Source organism: Miscanthus floridulus, chromosome 7 (genome assembly GCF_019320115.1).
Source record: "Miscanthus floridulus cultivar M001 chromosome 7, ASM1932011v1, whole genome shotgun sequence".
Lineage (NCBI taxonomy): Eukaryota > Viridiplantae > Streptophyta > Magnoliopsida > Poales > Poaceae > Miscanthus > Miscanthus floridulus.
In genome coordinates this window covers 91,597,654-91,604,680 of record NC_089586.1, presented here as the reverse complement: position 1 = coordinate 91,604,680, position 7,027 = coordinate 91,597,654, and positions in this window count along the sequence as shown.

Below are 7,027 nucleotides of genomic sequence, written 5' to 3'. Positions count from 1 at the left end.
CCAAAAGAAGGTGTCGCAGCACCCTGGCAGATTTTGGATGCTGACTTGTTTCGACGATTCCTATTGATTCTGAAGAGATTTTGACGTGAAAGCACTTAGATTGGCTTCCTTATCAAATTATCTTTCCATCCATATATGGATCATCGAAAACGGAGTTCGGATGCGTCCTGGGTGACCAGTTTAAGGCAGACTGATCCTAGATTCTGAGGTAGACTCGAACTTGAGTTGTTTTGGGCCTCCACCTCGAGGACTCGAACCGAATTAGCCTCGGGCCTCCTTCTTGACTTGGACACCCTTGGTGGCCTCCTTCCCCTCTATCCCATGCGCCAAACATGGTCATATGCATGGGTGTCATGTCCTCATCACTATAGGACTATGCTCGGAGTTAGTGTACATGCAAAAAATTGATTAAGCCTACCTAAGTCAGCAGAGTGCCATCTATCCTGGATACATAACCATAGTAATATGGCTACTTATATAGCTTCGCATAAAAACATCCTATTCTTTGAAAAGAATTTGTTGTCAAATTTTATTTTAGAAAAGGTTTTCGAAGCCTTATTTCCTCATTTATGCTCTGATACCACCTGTGGTAGAACCGCCTACTCTAATGCCTCCTAGGAGTGCTTGTCTTCTATTAGACACTAAGCACTCAAGAAAGAACACCAAATTACACAGTTCTGTCGAGCATACCCCAAGGGAGAACTCGAAAATCCATATTTTTCCATCAGGATCACAAATGAGAGAATAAAGCTTACATCATTATTAACTCATTTCTTACATCACTTTACATGCAACATTAGAGTATAATATTTATTATTTATAATAGCGGAACATGAACATGTTATCAGAGGTATGAATAATTTAATTTAACAGTGGAATATAAACTTGTGAATAGAGTTACAGCAGAATTAAACATCTATTTATGACATGATGAAGTATTGATATATATAAACTATGACAACAGATTATAAAACTTTCATTTATAAAAATATTTCGTAAGAGTTATAAATAAAGACTATGATCGTAGCGTAAAGGAATCCTCTCTAAGCCCACTAGAAGAGATCCACACATAATGGTCAGCTCTAGCATCCACCTGTCACCTGTAATAGGGAGAAATAAAACCCTAAGTACTTAATTGTACTCAGCAAGACTTACCAGACAGGAGAAAAGAAAAGACTCCAAGGATATGCAAGGCTATCTGGCTTGTGGGTTTATTGCATCTACAGGAAGCATTACTAAGCGTGCATCCTTATATTCGATTTTATTAGCAGTCATCATTAGTTCATTAACTAACCATTCTATGTAAGCACCAGTGCTACTTTCAAGCAAGTGGTAAGCAATCAGAATTATTTTACCATCTTTATCTTCTAGTTTTTACTATGGTGCTAGAGTGTAGACAAGTCGTACCGGATTGCCCGACGATTCACAAATCAATGTGCCCAGCTAGGCACCTCAAAAACACACGCCCCGCTTGTACCCAAAGCATAAGTAGGACCAACCCACTGCCCTCCTATCACGAGGTCTAGGTGCCCATCCAAACTGGGACTCGAAGCCCCCGTCTCTAAGTCCCGGACTCAGTGCGGTGCAAGGACCTCCACCCAAAAACCACCTTGACAGTCGGTCTAGAAAGAGCCGGAACCTATGACAAGAGAGTAACAAGTCTTCCCTACGCCCATACCCAAGTATATGCTCGGGATAATAAGTCTGTGACCTGTCTAGAACCTAATGCAACGGTCGGTCCTTAACCGACACAAACAGGAAAAATAGTGAAATAGTGTAGCCAAGCTATATCCCATTGGCTGCAGGACACAACCTCTTACACCCACCAATTCCCAAACCATATCCCTGCCCGGTCACCATTTTTCTTTTCCATCATTTATATTTTTCAAGTAATAATAATACAGTAATATATTTTCTATCTCTCACGAGTGATAGGCAATCACTCGACTTCTACCGGAGTCCTATAGCATAGCAATCTACATGATGCTATTATATTAGTAAGACTCATAGGATAAAGATTTATATATGCAAGTGGGTTTTATTCAACTCCTTAAAACTTAATGCACAAATATAATTTAAAGTGTAGAAAAGTAGGAGTTATGCACCGAGGCTTGCCTGGGTAAGATATAACCAAAAGTTAGCATTCCATCTTTGTGTCCTGATCCCTGGCACCATCTTTTCAGCTACTCTAGTTGATACCATCGATCCACCGTCGTTCCTATTATGATATGCAATGCGATGTAGAGATGATGCAACAGTTAATTAACCTGGCACAACAACTCTTAGAATAGAGTACATGCTATGAACTAACAAGATAGCTCTAATGACTAACGTACTAATCTTCGTATCAACATCATCGAGAAAGGTGTTATTTCCTAATAAGTGCTTTAGTTATACAAACCTAAGTTGTTTCGTTATTCCGATCTATCGAGTTAATCTTTATTCGACATAGGGCATCATTACCTGTCTAGCAAACTAATTATTCTGGAGCTAATATTAGTAATTTGCTGTAAATTTTTTAGAGTCAACACTATCACCGATTTATCACGTAAATTCATACAAGTTCACATTTTTAACAATACTAAGCATTTTTAAATAATTAGAGCAACCCTAAAAACAGCACCAACTAGATGAACCAATTACGCTAATAGATAGATCATGATTTTAGGAACTCAACGAAATTTGTTCCATAATTTTTGGACTCCTAAATGATTTTATATTTAAATAACAAAATTAGTTTAGAATTTATATTAGGAAATCTTTCCTAATTCCTTGAAAAAAGAAAAGAACACTGCGGCCCAAATGGCCCACGGCGAGCGTGGCTCCAGCGCGGCCCACGACCGATGAGTCGGCTTGGCCCGTAGGCGCACAGCGCGCGGCCAGAGGCCTAGGCGTGGCGACCACAGGCCAGCCCAGCGCGCGGGTGCGAGTGGCCCAGCAAGCCGGTCCACGCGCGGCCTACCCAAACCGGCCTGGCGGTTATGCAAAACGTCCCTACGCTTCTATCTATTTAGTATTCTACTATTCACATGAGTCATAGTTTTTACACCTAACCCCCAAAAAACTTCTAATTACACGTTCTCACCTTCTCCTTCCTACGGTGAAGTAGAGGACGGTGGCTCTGATCGACCAAATCCCAGCCATCCTACGCACCCACCGGTGGTGGGGAGATGACGTGGGGCAGCGATGGTCTTGGACATGCACGGGTGTGGCTAAAGCTCTCCCCACCATGGCCCGCAAAGACGCGGCCGCGCGTAGCGGCAGGTGCGACGACCGGTAGCTTGCGGTGATGGTGCTGCGGGGCGCGGTGGCTGGCGAGGCTGGGCTCCCAGGCATCGAGCGGATAAGGCGCACCTCAGCTAGACACTACTCATGCCGGGGGCAGGGCGCAGCGGCCTAGCCACGTGCGAGCAGCACAGCAAAGGCCCAAGTAGGGGCCGTGGCATTTTCCGGTGACGTGATGGCGAGGCTACGGCGTCCATGGCATCCGTAACGCGAAGGCAAGGCGACAGCTGCACAATAGCCGGAGCTCACGTGACAGCAGGGCAGTGAGGCGGTGCGGAGCTCGACACGGTTCGGGGCGGTGGCGCGGCCACGACGGGGACGCGGCGTGGGGCAGCGTGGGGGCTCGGGTGCGCTTGCGCGTGTGGAGGCCGGCGATGGGAGTGACTGCAGGTGCTTGCAGGAAGAGCAGCGCCGTGGAGCAGTAGGTCCAATGCGGGTCTGAGAGCGCACGTGCGGTGCCGGGCGATGGCGGTGCAGTCAGGGTGGGTGCTCGCGTGAAGCAGCATGCGATGGGAGCGGTTCGTGGAGCGAAGAAGGCGCTTGAGAGGGAGGGAAAGCAAGGAGTGACTCGGCAATCTTCCTATAGGGCATTCCCAAGCATGACCGTGAGAAAGCAAGCGCACATGGCCTACTGTGCTCATCCAGTACAGCAGCAGTACCCAGTAGAGAAGAGACACATAGAGGCAAGCAAGCAGAGAAAAAGAAAGAGCAAACAGCGACTCGACAACGCGGCGCGACGCAAATAAATTAGATGACTGACTCCGAGCGGGTGAAACGCACCATGTTGTCTAGCAAACAGGACAGCAGTGAGGTGTCCTATCACCCCAGAAGCCGGAACCGATGGCCACTACGCTACGACTACGAAGCAGCATGGATGTACGATGGGGTAGATAGATTTAAGAGGCGAGGAATGCGCCACGATCACCAACGGCGACGTCCCAGTGGTGGCAAGACCTTGCGCGCAGCCCACGTCCCGATGCGGCTAATCAAAATGAGATTAGGTCGCGGTAGCGGTAGCGGAACAGCCCATCGAGAAGCGGCGTCGGCAGCGCGGCCGGGAGGCGAGACTGGCAACGAGGTCAGCGCGCAGCAAGGCAGCAACGAGGCTAGGCGTGCACACATGCGTCTATTAGTGTGTTGTGTACGTACATGTGTTTTACCAAAATATATAAATAATTATGTAATTACAAATATGTCATTATTTCTTTATCACTAACATCCATACACACATGCATATATTTATTGTATGTTTAAACGTATACTTATCTATAGAGATACACTCGAGAAGAAATAAGTTTGTACACTACTTTAATTAATATAGCAACATGCTTACCAAAACTAAATACATGAGTGTATGTATGCCTATATATATCTCTATCGGTTTATTAATTTAGACAATTAGCAACGTCTAGGCATAAGAAAAATTTCAACAAAGCTCGAATTTAAATTTGATTCAAAAGCTATATATATATTGTTCTATTTAATGATGTATTTTATTTCATTCTATTTTTTAGTTCTCTGCTACTCTAATCTTGCTCTACTTTATTACTAACAAGTTAATAATTATAGGTTTAGTGCTAAGGGGCTCATGTAACACTGGAGGTGTTACACATATCCCCTCTTCCGTGCAATTACTTACCTCTCGTTCAAGTCATCTAAGAACTTAGCTTGATCATCATAAGATTCCCACTTGCATTTTCTAGCGCTCTGTTCAAACGAAAAATTAGATCACAAGTCTTTACAGAAGAATAAGATACGATTTCATGTTTTGCACAACAATAACCAATCTCATCATAGTCAACCATATGGCCGTACTAATGGTCGATTTCAAGCTCTGAAGGGACTAGACCGTAGTTGGCTTTAACACCACATTTGCACGTCATAGGAGGTGCTTTGATGATTATCCTTTCTTTTTTCTTTTTCATTGCTTTTGGCGGCTCCGACCAATGATTCTTAGGACCATAGAACCACTCCTTGAAATGACACTTCGCAAATCCATATGTCTAAAAGAGGAGACATTAGTACATGCACACATAGAGCTAATAATTTAAACAAATACACTTTTCACTTACTTCGTGTTTGTTGGGACACATAAACTCCAACATATTCTCAGGGTTTATCATAGCTCAATCTTTGCCATCGCATAGAGAAAGCTTCTCAAGTCGTCTAACTACGGCTAAGTGCTTCTCCCTAGCTGTCATTGGCGGGGGTTAGGGGGAGGTGGAACCCACCACTCGAAGTGCTCACGTGGGTGTCCCCCTCTCCACCAATAGTCGAAAAGAAGGTACCTTGAATTAAACTTGTCTGGACCATCGATCTATTGAAAGAAAAAACACGTCAGCCCTACACAACAAGATTCCAAGAAAATATTAGTAACCTACTAACACAAATGAAGAAAAAAGGTACGAAAATATTACTTACATTAAAACGACTGTATGTGTAGAAGCAACGCGCCGCTGTGTCCGGATGTCTCGATTGAAACACGTCGGCCAAGAAACTATAGTCACAGTTAGGGACAGAAAGGTCAGGAAGGATGGGGGCATTTTTGCTACACACGTCGGGATATAATTCTCTAGGACGACCCTGTTTTCACCATAACTGCTTCTGATACATGTCTTGTATCTAACAAAACGGTTGTAATTGAACACCAATAAAAGGATGCTGATTATATTAAACAAAAATAAATACTAAAGCAAACTAAAGATGAACCATTTACATTACAACTAACCCTAATGCAATCAATAAAAAACTAACCCTAATCCACCAATGAACAACTCACTCAGTAAAGGAAACAAAGTTAGTATACCACAATAAACATACATTTGAGGCCTAGAATCAATTAAGGTCTTGTTTAGTTTCTCCCCCTAAAGTTTACTTCCTATCCCATCGAATGTTTGGAAATATGCATGGAGTATTAAATATAAACTAAAAATTAACTAATTATACAATTTGCGACTAATTTGCGAGACGAATCTTTTAAGCCTAATTAGTCTATGATTTGATAATGTGGTGCTACAGTAACACACGTGCTAATGATGGATTAATTAGGCTTAATAAATTCGTCTTGCGGATTACTGACGGATTCTGTAATTTGTTTTTTATTAGTATGTAAACACCCCATACGACACCCTCATGTGACACCCGATGTGACAGCCTAAAACTTTACACTTTGGATTTAAACAAGGCCTAAGACATAGTTGCCTCAAATGACATCATCCAACCAATCAAAACCTACTATCCAAAACAAAAACAACAAATGCAACCGGATAAAATGAAAGAGGTCAAGAAGGACCACCTTGGGGAAGCATCCAAAACCTTGTTTTGGCCTCCCTATACCTGCATTTAGGGTTTAGGGTTCGTGGGAATAGAGGGACACAAAAGAATGCACCAAGGAAAGGAGAGAATGGAGGATGAAGGAAGAAAGGGGCCGCGACGCGGCCTTCTGTGCCCAGACTTCGGCGTTGAATCGTGCCGCGCCGAGGTATGTGGTTCGGCGTTAACTAAGCCCACGCCGAGCTCTGTGGGCCCTAGTGCCACGATAAATACTACGACCGGAGTCGACGCTGATGTGGCGGTACCTCGGCGTCAACTGACACTGCGCCGAGCCACAGACCACGGCGTTGTGTAGTGTTTAGTCTATTTCCAGAAAATATTTCACCAGGGGGTTATATAAAAAAATGTAAAAAAAAAGACCAAAATACAAAAATTTCACATGCCAAACCAAACCAAACCATTTCTTTCC